Source organism: Triturus cristatus, chromosome 4_2 (genome assembly GCF_964204655.1).
Source record: "Triturus cristatus chromosome 4_2, aTriCri1.1, whole genome shotgun sequence".
In the NCBI taxonomy this organism is placed as follows: domain Eukaryota; kingdom Metazoa; phylum Chordata; class Amphibia; order Caudata; family Salamandridae; genus Triturus; species Triturus cristatus.
The window spans coordinates 228,018,852-228,040,019 of record NC_140586.1 but is presented as its reverse complement, the minus strand read 5'-3'; the positions used below and the strand labels follow the sequence as shown (position 1 = coordinate 228,040,019).

At 44.0% G+C, this 21,168-nt stretch overlaps 1 protein-coding gene across 2 annotated transcripts in view; it reads right to left on the bottom strand.

The window, feature by feature from the left end:
* PLA2G6 (phospholipase A2 group VI) overlaps positions 1-13,027 on the bottom strand; it is a 269,817-nt gene extending 256,790 nt beyond the window's left edge. For both annotated transcript variants that reach the window (XM_085601318.1, XM_085601319.1), the window contains exon 1: positions 12,908-13,027. The gene's annotated coding sequence lies outside the window, so the exon portion shown is untranslated. The remainder of the gene's footprint in view (positions 1-12,907) is intronic.
* Positions 13,028-21,168: the final 8,141 nt, after the last annotated feature.

Below are 21,168 nucleotides of genomic sequence, written 5' to 3'. Positions count from 1 at the left end.
ATACATGAGAGTTAAGCAACTCATCACAAACATAGGGAAATTGGAAAGTATCGTGCTTGCCAATACGGCCATTCTGGAAAAAACCTTAGAGCCCCCGCTAGGCCCCAGGACTATACCACCTCCTGGTATTGCTGCAAAAGCAAAGATCGTCCCAAATGGTACTATTCCCCCTACCTCGGCCAGCAATTCCCCTAACCGCTCGGCATACAAAGAACCTGTTAATATTCCTGTCTTGGACCCTGCTGGGGAAGATGCCCATACACTAATTGGAGTCGGTAGGAAGAAGAAGTTGGTTATAAATGATCCCAATAATGAGATTAATATAGTAGGGTCAATTGACCCCCAGAGTGATGGCTCGTCTTCCAAACTTCCCTGTATTAATCTTCCTCCCGAGTCACTACCTTTTACGGTAATTCTGGCAGGTGTCCCGAGGATTTCCCAAGACAAGATAGAGTCTCACAGTGAGCTCAAGAACAAGGTTATTCACTGGCTTAATGGTAACAGGCCTCTGCCCCCTAACCTTCGTGCAGAAATTCTGTTCGTACGAAGGGTGAGTTGACTAGGTAATAAACCAAAGGATGTAGAGGGCGATTGTATAATCATTAATTTTAGGGACCCCAGAGTAGTGAGGCACATATGCTGCCACCCCAACACCATGAGCCCCAGAGGAATATCCACTCTTGATTTGAGGCATTTTTACCCTATTGCCCCCTGTGATACACACTACGCTCAGCCAGTTGGATGGGAAAGGGTCTATAGAGGCCATCGAGGTCCACCCAGATTGGACTTCTATCTCCCTTTGTCTAATTATTTTGGTCCCTTGAGCAGTATGGAAGGGGTAGATTGACTGGCTAATAATATTACCAATTTAGGCCCTGCTAGTGCAATTGAAAATGGTCCTGGAAGTTCTGCTTGTTTTGGGAACATAACTTGTAGTTGTTTTTTGGAGGGACCTATGGGTATTGGCGGTAAGCGTCCCAACATTGTATGTATTCCATCTTACGTGTCTCGTAGTGATCTAGATCCCCCTTTGTCAGTTCTGGATTTTCCTGAGGGCTCACAGGGTATAAATCATTTAAGCCCTTCACCCACTGATTTAGCGATAGCCTCACCCGCTAGCATGATTCGATATGATAGATCAAATCTTATGCATCTAGAACCTTGCCTTGGTGAGCAAGAGTGTTTAGCTCCCGGAAAGATCGTTAATTACACTGCCCCCCAGGTCTCGCATCAGGTCCAATTGCTAGCTGACAGCGACCACCCCCTCCTCCTTACCTTGGTCTCGTGGAATATTGCTGGCCTAAGGAGTAAAATCACAATAGATGAGTGGTCTACCTGGGTGGACAAATTTGACATCCTGGTTTTTCAGGAAACGTGGGCAGTGGACCCGGTATACTCACCTGGCTTTATCAATTTTCATAAAGGTGCTATTAGTGGGGCAAGGGGCCGACCCTCGGGGGGTCTTAGTATCTGGGTTAGGCAAACCCTTAAGTGTAGACCTATTGAATTGGCCGTAGATAGTCCAGATCTTCTAATAATCCTGTTGCATCTCAACGATGATCCAGATATCATGATTATCAATGTTTACAACAGAGGTCAACCTGGAGGTCGCGGCTCTAATACTTTTTTACAATTAGATGGGTTTTTGGAAACAGTTAACCCCGGTATCAATGTTATAATAGTAGGGGATTTGAATTGCTGTTTCGAGCCTTTGAACACTGCTTGGGATTCACTCACTATGGAAGTGGATGCTTTATGGAATATTCCCCCCCTTGATCTCCCACCCATCAAGAAGTGGACTGAATCTGCTATTCAGTGGATGGGTTTGTGTATGTGGCGCGGCTTCAGGGCGGCTAACGGACGGACTAACTCAGACAAAAATGGTAGTGACACCTTTGCTGATGGCCTTCGCCGCAGCAGAATTGATTATGCCCTTATTAAAGTGGAGTTCTGGTCCACTCTAAAAGACATGGTGATTTTAGATCGCCCTGAGAGCGACCACAACCCCCTAGTACTGAGTATTCTGTCTTGTATAGACCGCCGCAGCAACAAACAAACTGTGATAGTTACTGCAGATGCCTGCCTTACTAATAATCAACGGAGAGTGCGCTGGGAAAAGGTAGTTATTGACAGTGTTGTACTAGCTGAAATCAGTTCACAAGTCACAGGTGCTTTGGAAGCCTTCCACTCTCTCCAAAACCAAGAGGCTGTTATCGGGGAGACTACGCACATTCATGAAACTTTGTTTATGGGTCTAAAGGCTCTTTTTTCTAAACCCAGCAAAGTAAAGAAACCTATCCAACCCAAGCGCAATCAATGGTATAACAAATTGTGCCGAGAGCTCTATGGCAAATTAAAAATTGCTAATAAATCTAAAAATATGGTCAATATTAGAATAGCTAGGGGTAACTATCGCAAGGCCAAAGTTATGGCCAAACAAGAATGGGATAATGATCATTGGCATGATCTTTTAGTTGCCAGTAAACAAAAAAATTTGACCAAGTTTTGGCACCTTGTGAAGTGGGGGAATTCCCCGAGTTCGCAGGTTCCCTCAAACCATGTTCTTCCTGAGACCTGGGTGGAGCATTTTGAGTCCCAGTTCTCTGATACCAACCTGGCGGAAGAGACAGTTCCCCAAATTTCTTGGGATATGTCCACCCTCCAAAATTTTTCGTTCGACTGTAAAGAAGTCGAGATGGCTTTAAGCAAGATACCTAGTGGAAAGGCCCCGGGAATTGATTGTGTCCCGGCGGACCTTTTCAAATTTGATCAAAGTAACTGGGTACCTTATATCGCCTTCTTGGCTACTGCTTTAGCAAAGGGGGCGGCTATCCCCGAATCGTGGAAAGGTGCCGAGATATTGCCCATCTTTAAGAAGGGTGATCGCTCGTGCCCAGAGAACTATAGTCCGATTAGTTTAATCGACTCGATCCAAAAAATCATCACCTGGATGATTTTGGCAAGAATCCAGTTATGGATTGAGTAGGAGGACATTATTTCGCCGTTGCAGGCTGGGTTTAGATCTTGCATTAGTACCATTGACCAGGTCTTTAGGTTCCAATTGATCGTCTGGAAAACGGTCTATTTAGGTGGCGGCACATTATATGCCGCCTTCGTCGACCTTAGGTCAGCATTTGACCTAGTTCCTAGGACAAAACTTTGGGGGGTTTTAGCTGGGCTAGGGATGCCCGCCGACCTCTTGAATATTGTTATAAGGTTGCATGATGAAAACTTTGCCCAAGTTCGCTGGGGGAACCAAGGGCAGGTCACTGATAAATTTAAAGTAAATCGGGGTGTCAGGCAAGGGTGCGTCCTAGCGCCAACTCTTTTCTGGTTATTCATAAACAGAGTTGTGCAGTATTTTTCATCTATCTTAACTGACGCCCCCTCCCTGGGTGGCACTAAGATCCCACTGCTCATGTTTGCTGATGACACCCTGTTATTGTCTCAGACTCAGATGGGGTTGCAGGCGGCTTTGAATAAATTTGACACCTTTTGTCTTGATCATGATCTGCAAGTAAACGTTTCTAAAACCAAGTATATGGTTTTCAATAAAGGAAGAAGCGTGGCAGGCCATGTTACGATGAATAACGAAATGCTTGAACGTACGAACGTTATGACTTATTTGGGGATTGTTCTGGAAAACAAACTGAGCTGGAAGCCCCAAATTGATATCTTATCCCTTAAGTTTGCTCAGCTTTCAGGGTGTTTGGTAAAAGAACAGAGACTGTCTCAGACCAAAAGGATAGGCCCAGCTATTAAGATTTACAACTCCAGGATCAGTTCTGCGATTCTTTATGGCGCAGAACTCTGGGGTTTTGCCCACCTATCCCCTTTGGTAAAGGTGCAAAATAAATTTCTGAAGAACCTCACGGGCCTTCCCAGTTCAAGTCCATTGAAACCATTATTACTGGATCTTGGTTGTCGTTCAATTGAAGATATTGCCCGGTTCAAACCTTTGGCCCTATGGAGAAGACTGTGGACTACCCCGGAATTAGCCCCCTATGCCAAGGTATTTCTAGATGTTCGTTCCATTTTGGGTTCTGGAAACATAGTTTGGTTTAAGCAAGTTAGATTGCTTTTGGAATCTATGGGCTTGGGAAATCTATGGTCGGACCCTGCTAACAACCTTTTTCCCCCCAAAAAAACAATTTAAAGGTCTCTACTGGTCCCAGTTATACCAGAAACAGTCAACCCAAATTTTGGCAGAGTCATTGACCGGCAGGTTCCTTGTGCGGAAAAATGTCCCACTTTTAGAAGACTACTGGGATATTATTAGTAGGTCCAGTGACAGGAAACTATCACCAACTAAGGGTTGGCTCCCTACCTACCAGATTGTTCACCAAAAGCTGGAAGGGTGAGTTGAGTGAATCCTGTCGCTGGTGCACTGATTGTGTTGAATCTGTTGGTCACATATTTTTCGCATGCCCGGCCTACGCAGCACCTCGGGCGAAATGGCTCAAACCCATTTGTCGCAATATGGGCACTAGGGTGGGGTTCGTGGCATTAAGAATTCTAAGATTCGACACCAGCGAATCTATTGTAATCGCTGTGGCCAAATTTTTGGGTTGGGTTTGGATTATTAGAAATAGGACATAAAGGCACCCAGTGTCCTGTCTTATTCTGTTCTTATCCTGTTTCTATCTAAGAAATGTTTTTATATTTTTTATTTGTACGGAATTCTTTTTTACTTTGTATTGTCTTTTATGATGAATTTAATCGAAAATAAAGACTGACGATGATGATAAATGGGAATACAATACAAAAATAAAAATGGACATCAGCAACTTTGCAAGGGTCTCTGGGTCACAGGGTGGTGAAGTATTATATGGGTCTGGAGTTAGAGGTTAGTGAAATAAGGTGTAATCATCCAAAAGAAAGCTCAGCGGAAAGCAGGTAAACGGATAAAGTATGGTAGGAATTATGTCAAGGTGAGTAGAATAAACAGGTGGTTTCTTTAGAATGAAATTAAAATAAATTAAATAAAAGAAGCATTTATTCAGTGCGTAGCTACCCAGGGGCCTTCCAGCGCTGACAAGCGCCAAACATTTGACACCACAACCATACTAAGGGAAGAGCCAAGTTTTTAGCAATTTACGACTGGCCAGATAGTTGGACTCCTTACAATAGTGGAAGAGTATTCCGCAACCTGGCGGCATTGTAAGAAAACAGGCGGCCCCCACTTCTAGCGTTCTTAATCCTGGGAACTACGGCAAGACGCAGATCGTCCAAATGCAGGTGTCTGTTCGCAAGGTAAGGCCGGACAATGGAGCGATTGATGGACGGTCCCTTCCCTGCTAGCGTCTTGTGAACAATACACATGGCGAATGGGCTAATTCACCACTATTCAGACGTAGTGGTGCAACATTCTCCAGAAATAATATTATAATTTTTTTTACAATAGTTACTGAGTGTGTGTGGTCTGATGTTTCACCATGGGCTACACATTGGTTAAGATTTATATATTTATTGAGAGATTCCACCGCCTGTGAGAAGACTGGCCAGAGGGCATACTAAAATGTCTGGACTTGCTCTGACTATTGGGAAACCTCCCTCTGGCATAATTAGTCCTTTATTATGCTACCCAAAAAGGGTATCACTATCTTCCTCAATGACCATCCTTACTTTAATAACTTTGTTGTGAACAATGTGCTGCTTAATCGTGGCGGAGTGCTGTGAACACACACAAGGTGTGAAAGGTTATTATGATCTTGTTCAAAACTAGAAACAGCTCCTTAGTAAAGCTTCTTGCTTCTGCAGCCTGACTCTGACATCATCACGTCAGTTATCTGTCTCAATGTAACGTTCATGTCTTACCACTCTGGCCACCTGCTTATCACAATGGCTTTTGGACGTTGCTACCATGCAGTGGCAGTACACTGCTTAGCTTTAAGATTGAGGACTTCCCCTGTAGACTATATGCATGGGGGTCTGGTTGTTTCCTTAACGAGGTTTTCTTTCAGTGGAGCAGGTTCGTCGGTGGTTGCAGTTAGGAAATAATAACACAACTTGGCCAAACCACTACTGAGCTCTTATTATCCCTATGTCCTCGTCAGAGTCATTTACTTGCAGGTCCAGCAAAAACTAGGGAGTAGGAGTGGGCATGACATAAGCCCACCCCCTTAGGGGTGGTACAAATTATGGCCAGGCCATCTTTGCTTTCTGATTTTGGTCCAGTCTCATCACTGAAAGCGGAACATAGGAGCGGGATCTCTGACTGGCAGTACGGAGCCTGCATCAATGACAGAAAAAGAACTTGTCTAGCCTAGTTCTGACTGGTTGACTCTGTCTATCGAGGAAGCATCACCAGCATACCGAAGGAATTTGTCGTCCTTCTAGGTACAGGCTAAGATGATTCTTTTTTACCCTGACAAATGGTGTTTAGGGAAAAATGGGAAATATAACATTTTAAATTATGGCTCACCTGGGTATTGAGAATAGTGTTCAGCCAGAACATATTACATTTCAAGATCGAGTTTTGATCACTGTTACGGGAGCGTGGCCAGGTTTGTTCTTTTATGGGGAAACTCGGGTGGGGTTTTACACGCATTGTAGATCTGCTTTGGAAAGCATGCACCCTATATCAGAGATCAAACGTTCATGCTCTGAAGGATTCTTTTCAGCACTCATTTCTACAGCATTTGAGAGAGGGCTGGAAGTAGGTATGTAGTCCTAGTGTTCCAGTGACAGTGTGCTTTTTGTAACTGCTTTTGTAGACTCCGGGAGTGTTTTGCCTACACCATTTCTTGTTCACTGCATTATAATCATGGGAAAACATCATAGAAAGTTTAAATTTCTAGTATCATCCTCTGCAAATGGGGAGTTAAGATCCAGATCTAAATCCAAATCTCCCTCTAAAAAATGTCCAGATGATCAAGAGAGCCAGAGATGGATGAAACCTTTGATAAAAGGTTAAAAGTATTTTTGAGGATACGTTGGTGGGACTACAAGATATCCCTAAAAAGTGATAACAACGAAGGAGGTTGATGTTTCTACACCCGTAAGAGCCGATGAGGAGGAGGAAGAACAGATAAATTAAAAGGCAAATACACTAACAGGTAGATTTTGCCTGACATTCTATGCAGAGTTCAGATGAACATGGGGTTCCATCAACAGAACCTCCATCTATTTCTACGGAGTCAGTGTTAAGACAATTTGTAAAATCACAAACTTCATCCTTGCTTATCCTCCAGCATGTATCAGATGTAGTACTTAGAAAAGGGAGAGATCCAGACAGGATCAGGATGCCTCAATTTGTGTCCAAGCTATACCCTTTGGAAGATACAGAGATAACACTTCCAGAATCAGTACCACTGGATTAGCTGGTGGCCAGCTTAGTAGGACACACTTCTATAGCGGAGGAAAATATGATAAAAGACCTCATAGATTTAAAAAAATGATTTCGCTTTGAAGAAGGCTTATGCTGGGTCTAACCTGCCAATGCGAGCAAGTATCTACAGAGAATACACCAGCCAGCCTATGCTACTTTTCTTTAAGGAACTATTTAAAGCAGTTCAGGAAGGCGAAGAAGGATCAGGACTGGTTGAGAATCTGGAAAAACAGGCTGAGTTAACGAATCTGGATTAGTACGAGCAGCAGCACTGTCCGAGAGGGCAACAATAGTTTCAAAAATAAATGCTTATCTCCGAGACTGGCATGCAGATTATGTACACGAAAATGCAGCCCTTCAAATGACTTTCAAAAGGTACTAAGCTTTTTGGATCTGAACTATATAAGAAATTGCATAGGATATTTAAGGAGAAGAAGCATTTCTCTTCATTTAGACAGTCTTAGAAAAGGAGAAAAAGCGCTCCTCATCATTCAGTCTTCGTCCTTTACATCATCAGGTTTCAAATAGAACAAGTCCTTTTGTCAACCATCTCAGCGAGGATATAATCAAGTGTCAAAGAGACAGAGAAGGAAGTCCTTGAAACCTCAAAATGACAACAGCAGCATATCCCCCTCAGACATCCTAGCTATGCGGGAAAAGCCCAGTAGGAGGGAGAATTTCTCACCTCCTGGAAGTTTAGAAACAATCCACTTCAGATGCTGGGATCCTACTAAGAGTAAAGAGCGGTTACAAGATACAGATTCTCTCCACTCATTTGGACATAGGGACCATTCCAAGTCGAGAACCTTCATGCAAGGAGATGTTGATGGCATTAGAATCTTCAATCCAGGCATTACTCTGCAAAAACAATTATTATAATTCAAGTTCCAGAACATCAGCACGATAAGGAAACTAACTCGAGAATATTTTTGGTTCCGAAGGTGACAGGAGGCTTCCGCCTAGTCATAGACTTAAAAAATGCAAACAGATGGGTGAAAAATGTCCATTTCAGAATGGAGACAATTTAGACAATAGAGATGGTTCCTCCAAAAAGCTACTTAGTGTCCATAGCCTTGTTGAATGCAAACTTTCACATAATAATTGCTTCGGTACATCAGAAGTTTTTACGATAATGTGTTTTTGGCATCCACTATCAGTTCCAAGTATTGCCCTTTGGCATCAAATCTGCCCCCTGCGTATTCACAAAAATAATGGCTCCTCTAGTGGGTTCTCTCCATCTTCAATGTCTACAAGAATTTCAATACTTAGATGATTGGCACTTGGTGGCCAGAACAGAGCAGGAAACCCTACAGGGAGTAAAACTCATGGAGAAAAGTGTCTGATGGTTCACGGTCTCTTTTTGAATTAAGCAAAATGTGATCTCATCCCGTACCAAGATAGAGTTTTCATTGGGGCCCTTTTAAATACGATGGAAGGAATGGTCTCTCACCCGCAAGAGAGCAGAGAGATTGAGGTAAACTTAAAGTGATCTTCTCAGACAGACGAGGATTCAGAGAGGTTGTGGTTGAAATTCCAAAGCTACCATGCCTTTTGTTACTACCTGGTACCACGGGCGAGAATACATACGACACCACTATTATCTCAACTTCTGAAATTCTAGAAACCAGCATCAATGGAATACGAGAGGAAAATCCCAGCCACAAAACAAATATCAATACAAATCCTTTAGCAGCTCAGGAGGTCCTCTCTGGTCAAAGGGGTTTCCATTAAATCCTAATCCTCCTTATAACTACGGATGCCAGCCTTACAGGATAGAGAGCGACTCTGACATTCAGATCAGGGACTTTGGTCATAGAACCCAGACCAGCATTCTTCGAACTGGAGAGAACAGTCTGAAATTTGGGAAGCCATACAAACATTTCAGAAGATGCTAATGTTTGTCTGAATCATGTACTGATTCAGACAAACAATTGTGTAGCGATAGCGTAGGTTAACAGACAAGGGGAATGAAAATCCTCTTCATTGCAACTGGTGGTAATAAAGATAGGAAGATGGGCAGAGCAATTGATTCTATCTCTAATGGCTTGATATATCAAGGGGGAAGGAAATGTGCAAGCAGATTGAGCCGGATGTTCGTAACTTCTCAAGATCTCCGCCTGTCACAACAGACATTCAGCAAGTTATGTTGCAGATTTTGAGAGCCATAACTGGAACTATTTCCCTCTCTCAACAACGTACAACTAAAAGATTTTGCACCTGGATTCCAACACTGGGTGCACGGAGACTGATGCTCTGATCACTAAATGGTCCCGGAAACTCATTTATGTCTTTCACCCCCATTTACTCTCACCCTCGAGCTATTTCTGAGAATTCAGACGAAGGAGGTAGGGGTTGTTGTTCTTTTCTGGCTCAGGAGAGCTTAGTTCCCTCTACTTCTATTAATGTCCCTTTTACCTCCTTGAAAGATTCTGATATTTCCTTCTCCTCCAGTGTATCTAGGATCTCTGCCTCTAACTCATTTAACACTTTCAGTTTGGAAACTGAAAAGGCATGTTTAGACAAACAAAAAACCTCCATTATTGTGAGATTGGAACAGTCTAACAGTACCTATTTAACTGTTAGCACAAGAGAGTGTCAGTTCCAACATAAAGAGCTCAGCAGGCAGAAATAAGAGCCCTTAAAAAACCAGAAGAACGATTTACTTAATAAGGAAACTTAGTCTTGAGACTTTTAAAAAGTTTCTCTTTTCTAGACCTGTGGTTCATTTATTTTGTACACTCTGGGATTTACCTTAACTCCTCAAATCATTACAAGGTTTCCTCTTTAAGTCTCAATACATGATAGAACTGAAGTGGGACACTTTGAAAGTAGTGTCCCTAGTAGCAATCACCTCGGCCAGAAGGAAAAGGGACTTAAGTGCTTTAGCATGTAAATCGTCAGTGTTTTTAGAAAATGGTATGTTACTAAGAACTGATCCAGGTTTCTTGATGAAAGTTCACTATAAGTCACAGAGAACAGGAGATTTTTCTTCCTTCCTTTTTCTCTAACCCTTTCCCAAGATGAGATATTACTTCATTCCCTAGATTTGAAGAGGGTACAGATGGTGTACTTACATAGTACTAAAAGGCTCAGGAAAACAGATAAACTATTTGTAACTATTGGTGGAGCCAACCAGAGTGTCAAGGCATTTAGCATTTCCATGAGAAAATGGATTAGAGAAACCAATTCATCAGCTTCCGAGTCTGCCAAGGTGACTTCTCCCAATAATATTGAGGGCAGACCTACAAGTGGTGTGGCTGACTCTAGAACAGATTTTAAGGGGGTTTCTTTATCCGAGGTAGGGTAGGAACATGAGCAACTACTCACACTTTTCTAAGAAATTATGGAAATCAGGTTTTGGGCGTGGTGGAGGATAGCTTTGGTCACAAAGTTTTGGAGTCAGAGATGAATGATTAAAATTCTTATTGCCTAGTTTTCTTACCTTTCCCTTTACTTTTTCCAAATATTACTATTTTAAAAAATGAGGTTTTTGAGCAGTAACATTAATTCTTGTGGTTGTTCGGCATGTATAACAAGTAAATTACTGGGATGAGGACGTAGGGATAGGCCCTGGTTACTTATGGGTTAACTTCATAATCTTTAGTCGTAGCATCCTCGTCACAGTCATTACGGCCCACCCTCCCTCCCTTGAGCTTCTCGCTTTAAAAGGATTTGTAGTTCAGGAAGAATGGTGGGTCTGGCCATAACTTACACCACCCCTGAGGGGGTTCGTTTATGTCCTGTCCATTTCTACTTCCTGGTTTTGGTCCTGTAAGTGAAGTGGGAGCACCGCACAAGTAAATTACTGTGACCAGGACGCTACGGACTAGGGATCATTAAGTTAACTAGTAATTATCTAATGCACTAAGAATCCAAAGATGAACAGTAACAAGACAAAGAAGCTTCCTGTTCTCACACTTGCAGGTTTTCGACATGCAGTCAGGTGTTTTGGCTTGGCGCTCTGAAAGCATACAAACTTGCTATAAGGAGAATGATCAGACTGGGCAGGGTGACAGGGAAGAGAGAGTAGAGTAAACAGATGGCCGCCAACCTGCAGTAAATGAGGCGAGCAGAGCAACAGGGAACAACAAGATGTTAAAGAAACTGATAAAAAAGAGTGGTTAGAAAGGGAGGTAAAAGAGGGCACAAAGTGGCAACGTACAGAGGAAAGAGACTCGCAAACAAGTAAATGAAAGAAGAGGGAATAATATGGCAGAAAGGCATAGAGAAGGCCGCAAAGATTGGTTTAACTGTAAAAGAGAAGAAAGCAATGAAATAATAATAAGAAATGGCAGACTGAAAAACGGCAGGAAAGAGGGCAGAGTGACAGAAAAGAATGGCAGAGAAGAGGCGGCAGAAAGGCAGGGAAGAGGGGGCAGAATGGTTGGCAAGGGGAGACAGTAACACGGAAGATAGGAAATTGTGATAGGGAAGAGAGGACATAGTGACGGGAAAGAAAGGACACAGACAGGGCAGAGGGGTTAGAGTAGAGATAAGAGTGATATAGATAAGAGTGATATGGATAAGGGCCAGAGTGACTTAAGTGAGGGGAGAAAGACAGATCGTTGAATGATAGGGAAGAAAGGATAGAGACATTGATGAACAAAGGACAAGAGTGACAAGTAGGAAGAGTCATTGACATGGACAAGAGGGTAGATCGAAGGAGAGAGAGCGAAGTGACTAGGAAGAGAACGCAACAGAGAGAGGTTGGAGTGACAGTAAAAGAGGACACACAATGGCCTATGGAAGTGAAGGAAAAATGAAAGGATACAAGGCGTGGTAGAGAAGAGAGAACAGTGTGTCAGAGAAGAGGGAACGGAGTGTCGAGAAAGACAGGACATGAAAGAGAGAGCAGGATGACAGGGAAGAGAGCACCGACCGTGGCATAGGGAAGAGTCGGAGACCCAACCATCTATGGATGCGCCCGTGGTTTATATGGGTCTGAATCGTGGCCGCAGGTACAAACAGGTTCCCGAGTTACTCTACAGTTTTACAGGGCTACAGATGTTAATCTAGATAACTGGCGTATAGGCAAAGAGAGCAATGGACTTCCGCCTTACTGCACGTTTTTCATTCATGTCGTTCATACACTTCCTTATCGTTGTATTAATTCCCTTTGGTCTCTGCCCTTTATAAGCCCCCCCCCCCCCCCCCTTCCTTGTCCTTCCCCGCTCTTTAAGATGGTTTGGATTAGCTTAGAATGTTAGTCATCGTTAACCACACACTGTGGGATGCCAATCTCATGTGCAGACAACAGTAAAAACTATCCTGCCTTTATCATACAGACTGTAGTGGACATCACACAGCACCTCCTGCAGGCGCTCGCAAAGTGTCCAATGAGAACAAAACTAACACGGACTGGTGGACTCATCAAAAGGGACACGTTCACTTATCGTCAATGAACGGCTGACCAACGCTTAAAATATTAAACAATTGTCTCAAGATCCCCAAATGTTGCAGAGACCCTCCCCACTAGGCAACCAAAAAAAGTGAAAGGTCCCTTCGAACGATGACAACCACGTCACTACCCACGGGGCACCGAATCTTCTTCACCGCGTCCCCGCAGGTACTGCTCACCTGTGTGTCTCAAGCCCAAAACATAGAAATGCAACTGTCTGGCACACGAAGCACACGCTTCCGGTGAAGTGTCCCTGTCAGTGTGGGGATTGACAGGCTCACTGGTGCGCTAACCCTGCAGTAGGTATTGTGGACGCCATCTTTAGTTGGGCAGAAGTGGCTTCCGAATGAACGAAGTGTTTTTCTCGCAGTGTTTGAATGGGAAAACACTGTTTTTGTTTTGTTCTGCAAGCAACAACTACACCTCCATTGCTAGGTTGACCAGATTTTCAAAGCCAAAAACCGGGATATTCCACCGACACAGGAGTGAAATAATCATATCCTTCGACCTGGTCAAAATAACACAAATGATAGATACATTGTTATACGCATGTTACTTTTATATTAACAGCGACACCCAGGAATTAAATGCAAATGTTCTGATCCATATTAATTTAAATGCACGGGTATAAAATCATGAAACGACTGACTAAACGAATACAGGGTTAGGATTGTGTAAATGGGAATTTACTACTATGGTAGCACCACCGGCATGATTTGTCCGGCGGTCTCTCTCTTTCTAGTCCTTGTTTTTATTGTCACTCAAGGTTTGCGTCCAGTTCTCAAAAAAACGTTTTTGCAATTGTTTTTAAAAAGGCATATGCCACAAAACTAATGAATGCTAACGTGTGCTGTGTGGCATGTTGCATGTCAAACTCAGCTGCTACCCTTGCGAGTGAAGAAGAGAGACGAGAGCAGTTGTTTTATATGAAAAAGATGCCTACCTAACGTTCTTGCAATCGTTTTTAAAATGACACATGCTACAAAATTAAGGCATTCTAACGTATGTAAGTAAAGTAAGTAAAAAATGTATTGTTTCTGATTAATTAAAACCATTACAAAAATTCATGATAAATGCACGTTTCAGCAATTTCTAGATTTGAGAACAATAAAATAAAGTTTTAAAATAAAAATTTAACGAGTTTTCGTAGTTCCTTATCTCTCGGAAACACCATCATCTATTTTGGATTGTTTACATTTAACTAATTTCAGGAATTTAACCAGCAGTCCATTCAGATGTAACAGTCTTGGGTCAAAGCATGCGATTACTGCTTGTCTCCGTGTGCGTATGTTAAGTTGATTGAAGGTGGTTTTCAGGAGGACTACTCTTTTCTCTGTTAATTTTATGCAGGAGCATATCAGTTGTTCCATGTCTTCTTTCCCTGAGCCACACAGCCTACATATGGAGCCGCACTTCTTTCTGAGCCAGGGTTGTAAATGGGGTATGGATGGTAGGATTCCAAACCTGTGTTTTAGAAAAGCTTCTTTTGATTTCTTACAGTATCTCAGTCCAAAATAGGCCTGTAGCCAAGGCGATTTGTAAGTGCTCAGTATCATCCATGCATGGCGTCTGTGGGCAAAGGTAGCTTTATCCTCTATAAAGGAGAGTCGCTTTATGTTCTTATTTACGAGGCGTTTGAATTGTGCGTTCGGAAGAGAGGTTTCCCATAGATCTTTTAGGCCTGTAGTTACTAGTGACTCCTCTAGGTATTTTTTTGCGAGTTCAGTGGAGCTGCCACACAGGTTTTCCCAAAGCTGATGATTCAGTGTATTTTCAGGTGAGTTCTTTATTTTATACCAGCATTTGATGTATGATCCACGCCTTGCAAGCAGTTGCTTGGTTAATCCAAATTCTAGCCGGATTTGAGCCTGGGAGGTATATGATGGTAAATTTAGAAGGACTCTATAAGCTTTTGAAATAGTAGTGTCCAACAATTTTGCGTCTAAACCTCTTAATGCCTCACTACCATAGGTGATTGATGACTGAATTTTGGCTTGGGCAACACGCAATAGTGGCAGGAGAGTAGGCCCAGATAGTTTGGATTTAAGTTGTCTGTGTTTTGTTATAATCAGCATACCTTTCCTTTTGGTGGCCTCAAGGTGATTTGAAAAATGGCCACCCCTATCAACAATGACGCCAAGGTACTTATATTCAGAGCAGTTCGCAATTGCCCTTGTCCCAGGTAACCACGTGAAGGACCTTTTTTTCCCCGTTATTGTCAATGTTTTGGTTTTTTCAATATTAACTTCAAGCAGATTGTCCTCAGCATATTCGTACAGTGTATTGATGAGGTGTTGCAGGCCTACTTTAGTATGACTGATTAAAACCACGTCGTCTGCATAGGAAATGCTGGGCAGGGTTAGACCCCCCAGACGAGGGGCGTGTGCATTACAGGCATCCAGAGCTGGTGGCAAGTCAGCTGTATATAGGTTAAAAAGAGTTGGTGCTAAAACGCACCCCTGCTTGAGGCCTTTTGTTGTTCTTATGCGCCTCGATAGGTGGGTGCCAGTGGCGGTGCGTCCATTGGGGGCGTTGGGGCGTAGCCCCCCCGCCCGTAGCTCCATCGGCGTTTCTAAACTTAAGTAAACTGAATCAGTTTACTTAAGTTCAAAGACGCCGAGGGAGAACCAACTGACAATCATGTCAGTCAGAATGACGTCGGACCGCCCACCCCCTTCAGAGTCTGAAGGGGGTGGGCGGTCCGGCGTCATGTTGACTGACATGATTGTCAGACCAGGGGCAACAGGCAGCAGCACAAGTGCGCATGAGTGGGGAAGGTGAGCGAATTTTCACCCGTGCCCAGTCATGCGCACTTGTGTTTGCCCTGGCTTGCGCATGCCCATTAGGAGCCCCTCGGTCTCCTAATGGGCAGGCGGCGGGCGTAGCATAAGCTGTGCCCTCAGCCAATCCGGGCGCTGCTGGCAGCACCATGATTGGCTGAGAGGGGTTGGCAGGCCCCTCCAGTGCCGTTTGTGAAGGCGCCCAGGGGAGCAGAGGTCTGAGAGGTGGCGTGGACCGGCTGTGAGGTAAGTTTATTTTTAATATTTCATTCCCCCAGTGCGCATTCCCCCCCCCTGCGAGCCGCGACTGATAACGATTGTTTTAAACAGGGGACTCTGCTTGTCTAAGAGAGAGAGAATGAGGGAGAGAAGTTAAAGACTTAAATGATTATTAACATTTTTTTAAATTTGCGTGACACCTTCGACTTCCCCAGAAATAACTTCGCAGTTTCAGAAATAAATTCTAACGATGTACTCCTGTCTCGCGCACTCTGCCCTGTACATATATAATCACTGCTTGTTTCCCTCCCCGTTAAAAACTCGATAGCAGGAGGGTCTCTGTGGAAAATGTAAATCACAGGCCGTGCGTATCCGTCAGTGGAGGGAGGGGGCTGCGAGCTTTATCCCAGTGTAAGTGTGCGCGGGCCCCGGGAGCCACAGAGCAGGTGCTTCCGGGGCGCGCGCCTCCATCCTCACCAGCGGAGGCCGGAGGGGGCTCCTCGGACCCTAAGCCCAGGGTTCATGGAGGTTTTCAATCGGCGAATGAAACGTGACTGTTCTTGTCTTGTCTTTGCTTTTCGAGGCAGTTTGTGCATGCCTAGAGCGTCAAATAATGGACCGCCTGTCCTTTTGGGCGAGGATGCGGCAATTTCCACAACGTTTAAGTTTGAAAAATAAATAATAAGCAGGTGTGCACCCTCTCACCCTTCCGGGTCGGGAAAGTAGTACCCTTTAACATGGGTGCTGGTAACACGCTTAATAAAAATGACAGAAGGCCATTATTAGAAGCATTACTGATTGCAGCGTGGTGTCATTTTATCAAATAGTAATAGTTATGAGTGTGGACATTTTTTCCTATTGAATATGGGGCATAACAAAGCCGAACAGCCCACCATTGCCCTTTAATAGGCGTCACTAGCTAATATTAACAACATCAATAAAGCGCCTTTGATGGGCCCCAAAAGGGTGAAATGCTGAGCCGGCCCAGCTGTTTGTTTTTACCTGTTCCCTGCAGTTTGAATGCATAACTATGGTTTCTGCACAGCGACCGTCGATGCTATGTCACCACCTGACCACGGCCCAGGGGTGGGTTGGCATACCTCAGGGACTGATATCGCCCGGATGTGTGTGTGTATGAGTGTGTTTCTTTTGGAGGCTCTCTCTAGGGGGTCACTCACCTAAAGAAGTCGTTCTTGCAGTAGAGCTTGGCTGACCCCAGTTTTCCAACGCACTGAAGCACTCGAAAGCCGATCAACCACTCATCCAAAACTTTTACGCCCCCCCCCACTTTCAAATGTCACCATCCGCCACTGGTGGGTGCCGTTCCCGAGCTTCACTTGGACCCATGTGTTGGAATGCAATTCGATCAAGAGATTTAAAAGGGGTGCAGGAATCCCCCAAAGGGCACGTTTTCTCCAAAGATTCGCTCGATTGACGTTATCGAAGGCCGCTTTGAAGTCCACAAAGCAAAAGTGAAGACTTTGTTTGGTCTGTTTTGCTTTATCTATGAGTAATGATATGGCTAAAAGGTTTGTAGTGGTTCCAGTATCTCTGCAGAATCCTGTTTGGCTGGGTGGAATTATGTTGTTCTTAGTGGCCCATTCGCGCAGCTGTATCAATAGGAGCCCTGCAAAATATTTCGCCTCAATATACAATAGAGCGATCAGACGATAGTTTTTGGGAAGAGTTCTGTCGCCTGCTTTGTATATTGGTGAGATGACAGAGCCCTTCCATGAGGCTGGAAGGCCCCCGGACAAACTGGCCGAGATGAACAGTGGGGTAAGAGATTCTGACCAGTAATCCGGGTTATGTTTGAAGAGAGCTGGTGGAATTCTGTTTGGCCATGGCGCTCCGTCTTTCCTCCCTTTTGAAATTAATTCCCTGATCGTTACGGCACTGATTTCGAGTGGTGATGCGTCTTCATGTGGTTTTATTGTTTGCTGTAAGTTGACCTCCTGAGCATCCGGTGTCTAAGTGTTCCTTCCGCTTGTTGGTTAAAGTGGGTTACTAAAAAGAGTTCCCAGGAGTTATCTGTTACATATGATGTTATACCTCCATGTTTGGTGTTTAGAAATTTATTCAGGGTGGACCAGAAACGTGCGCTGTTGTTTACTTTGATGTCATAGTGAAGTTTGGCCCAAAAGTCATCTTCTTTGGATTTTTTTATCTCCCATTTAAGTTTTTTGTAGTTGGCCTTTTGTCTGCGAAGCTGTTGGAGATGGCCAGTGTCCCCCGGATTCGTCTTCAGCAGCCTTAGCAGTCTATTTATTGCGTTTTTATGATGTTTCACGGCAGATTTCTGAGCACTAGAGATCTTTCCTATACCCATTGGGCCGTGAGGCGAGTAGTGCCGGACTGTGGTTGAATAGAGATTCGCAAAAACGGCCGTGAAGGTTTCCCATAGGGCTATTGGATTGCCTATGGGGTAATTCAGACTGTTTAGTTGACATTTTGCTGCTGAGAGTACCTCTTTTGTATTTGCAACCAAGGACTTAATTCTTTTAAGGTTTGTTGTATGGCAAGCTTGGAATCCTATTGGGTTGGGTAGGGTTAGGTCTGGAGAAGCGAGAATGGAGACTTCCTGGGGTCGATGGTCGCTATCCCCTTTCTCACCTAGACTGAAGTTTAGTATGTAATGAAAGAATGGAAGAGATACTAATGTGTAGTCTATTGTAGAGGTCGTGTTACCTGAGTGAAATGAGGCGGCGGGTGGTGAGTCGCCTACAAATCTTCCATTTAGGACTCTCAGCCCTAAATGCTCCATCTCTTCTAGCAGCTCCTTTCCCAGTATAGTGATTTTTCCCTGACCATTCACGGGCTTGAGTTGGAATATTCCAATAGAAAGACTGAGCTTGAATGTCATTATTTGTGGATGAGCCTAGGATATATTGGTTAAAATCCCCGGACAAGATGAATTTGGAGGCAAGTTGCGTGGACATTAATTGATGCAGATAATCCAGTAGAGATTTCGACTCCTGTTTTTTCTTTTTCGGATTTATATAAGTGTTAATCACCAGCACCTCTTCTTTTTTTCCTTTGAGGTTTAATTTGATCTTGACGGTATTTATAGCTGGGGATTGAGAAGTCAGTTCCAGGGCACTGTGGATTTTTGTGATTTTGATGCAAGAAGCTAAACCGCCCGTTGACCGACCATATTTGCTTTTCCTTGTTGCTGAAGAATGAAAGCAAGTATAGCCCTCTATTTGCACGTGGTTTTCCAACCACGTTTCCTGTAATAGGATAATGTCAAATGCTTTTACATATTGGGGGAATTCGGCATCTTCAGCCTTGTTGTTTTGCCCATTTATATTCCACGAACACAGTTTCAGTAAAGTGGTGTCTACACTAGGATCTGTCCTTGTAGGCTTGCCTTGTCATTGTGAGTGGGTCGTGGCATTGATCGTCCTAAAGATCCGGAAGTTTTCTGAAGTGTCTAAGTGGGGAGCCATTATGCTCTCTTGGTGGTTCAGCCCCTGCTTTTTTGTCGGTGAACGACCCTGGGCACCCCTTAGTACTGACGTGGTCTTTATAATTTTAGGAAATGATCCTTCGCAGGGTCTCTCTAGCAGGGGAAACGGATATCCTGTGTTGTAATGTGGGGCAGATTGAATCCCCCATGCTTAAAGAATTGTTTGCGCCTCCAGAATTTTAGTTGCTATTTCAGGCGACCTCCAAGTTGTTTTTGTAGATTCCGAGTTCTGTGTTTTGTCGACTTTTATAAATTCTACTGAAAGTAGGTCGGCTGAACATATATCGTTTACGGTTGGCATAGTGCTGAAGAGTCGAAGTAAGTTCCCCCTGTTCAGGATATCAAATGAACCCTTTGATTCGTATTCTGGAGTAAAAACAATAATAGTGGAGTTCATGGATTGATGTCCTAGCTGAGCTGTTTGGTAGACTCCACCCGGGTAAATTCTTCTTTTATTTGGTGTAAATTGTTGTGGGGGTCTCAAATTGGCATCAGAAATTGGAGGGTCTTGAGGTTTGAAGACTGAGGGGGCTTTAGGAACTCCATCTGAGTGAGGAGGCAGTTGAGCCCAAGGACCCGAAGGTCCTGCTGTTATGAGCTCCTTGCCTGATGATTGGGGCGGGTGGGGAATAAAGGTGGATTCCGGTACCCAATCGGTGCCATATGTGAGTGGCACCTCCTTTGGCATAATTAGTGGTGGTTGTCTAAGAAGATTGGCCGCTTCCCTGTTGCTTGTCCCACAAGGAGCCGTAATGCTTTGAGTGCCAATGTGGCTGCCGGGCTGGGCCCAGCCTACCACCAGTATTGGAGCCTCTTTGTGAATTGCCGGGTACCCCCCTATTGTAGATGCGCTAAGTCCAGTGGGGACTTGTTCTGCACTTGTAGAAGGTGCTGTGAAAGGTTCAGGCTCATGTTGCTGCGGTCCAGATTCTGTCTTAAAAAGAGGATAAACCTCAGGAGAGGCTAAGATTAGTTTTTTGTTACGGCCTTTTCTTCTTTGATGTCGACGCTGCTTGGCGTTCTGAGTTGGGCTTTGATGATCAGAGAGTCGAGGGTAGCCTTTGGGCGAATTGCATTTTGAAGATGACAGTGCAGGTTTAACAGAAGTTTTGGCTACAAAGGGATCATTTTTCGGGCTTTCAGTGCTGGTTTTAATACTGGTTTTATTGCTGATGTTGGTGTCCAGTACCTTTTTATAGTGTCCCTTTGGCAGACCTTCTATCAGAGTGGATACTATATCCGGAAGTGATGATAATTTGTCAATAATTGGGCCACAACTGCAGATCAACTTTGCTTGCTGCTGAGCTCTGCTAATTAAAAGATTTAATTGACCTAATTTCTTATCAATCCGCCCCACAAAGAGGGCCAGGGTGTCAAGTATGGTCAGTTGTAGGTCCATTTTGTCGGACTGATATTGTAGGGTGTCAACCGTTCGTTGCATTGTGTTTAAAAGAATGCCCCATGTTTTAGGTGCATTCGATGTTTGGGTCCCTAATTCAGACCCTGATGAGCTTAGGAGGCCAAAGGATTCCAAGGGAGCTGGAGAGCTTTGTTGGTTTGGATAGCTTGACCAAGGAGGAGGATCTTGTTTGGTCTATACCCCCCTCCCAGTTACCGGCCCCAAGAGCCTGGTCTCCTCTGGCGGTGCAAATCTCATCACTTACTTTTAAACACGGACTTAGGGCCTGCAACGGAAGGTTACCATCAGATATACCTCCAAAATGTACCTTTCATAGGGGAAATACAACATCAAACCTCGATTACATTCTAGTCCCACTGGCATTATGGGCAAAGTTAAGCGACTTCGCATATTGCTAAGAAAGGATAGCGACCATAATGCTTTGGAGCTTGAGCTTCTTTGCGCGGGACTCGAACCCCTGAAAAAGAACAGAGAGTCTCCAGATGTTGGGTTACTTCTTTCCAACAATAGGCGAAGAATAAAATGGGAGACGTTATTAACGAAACAAGGGTT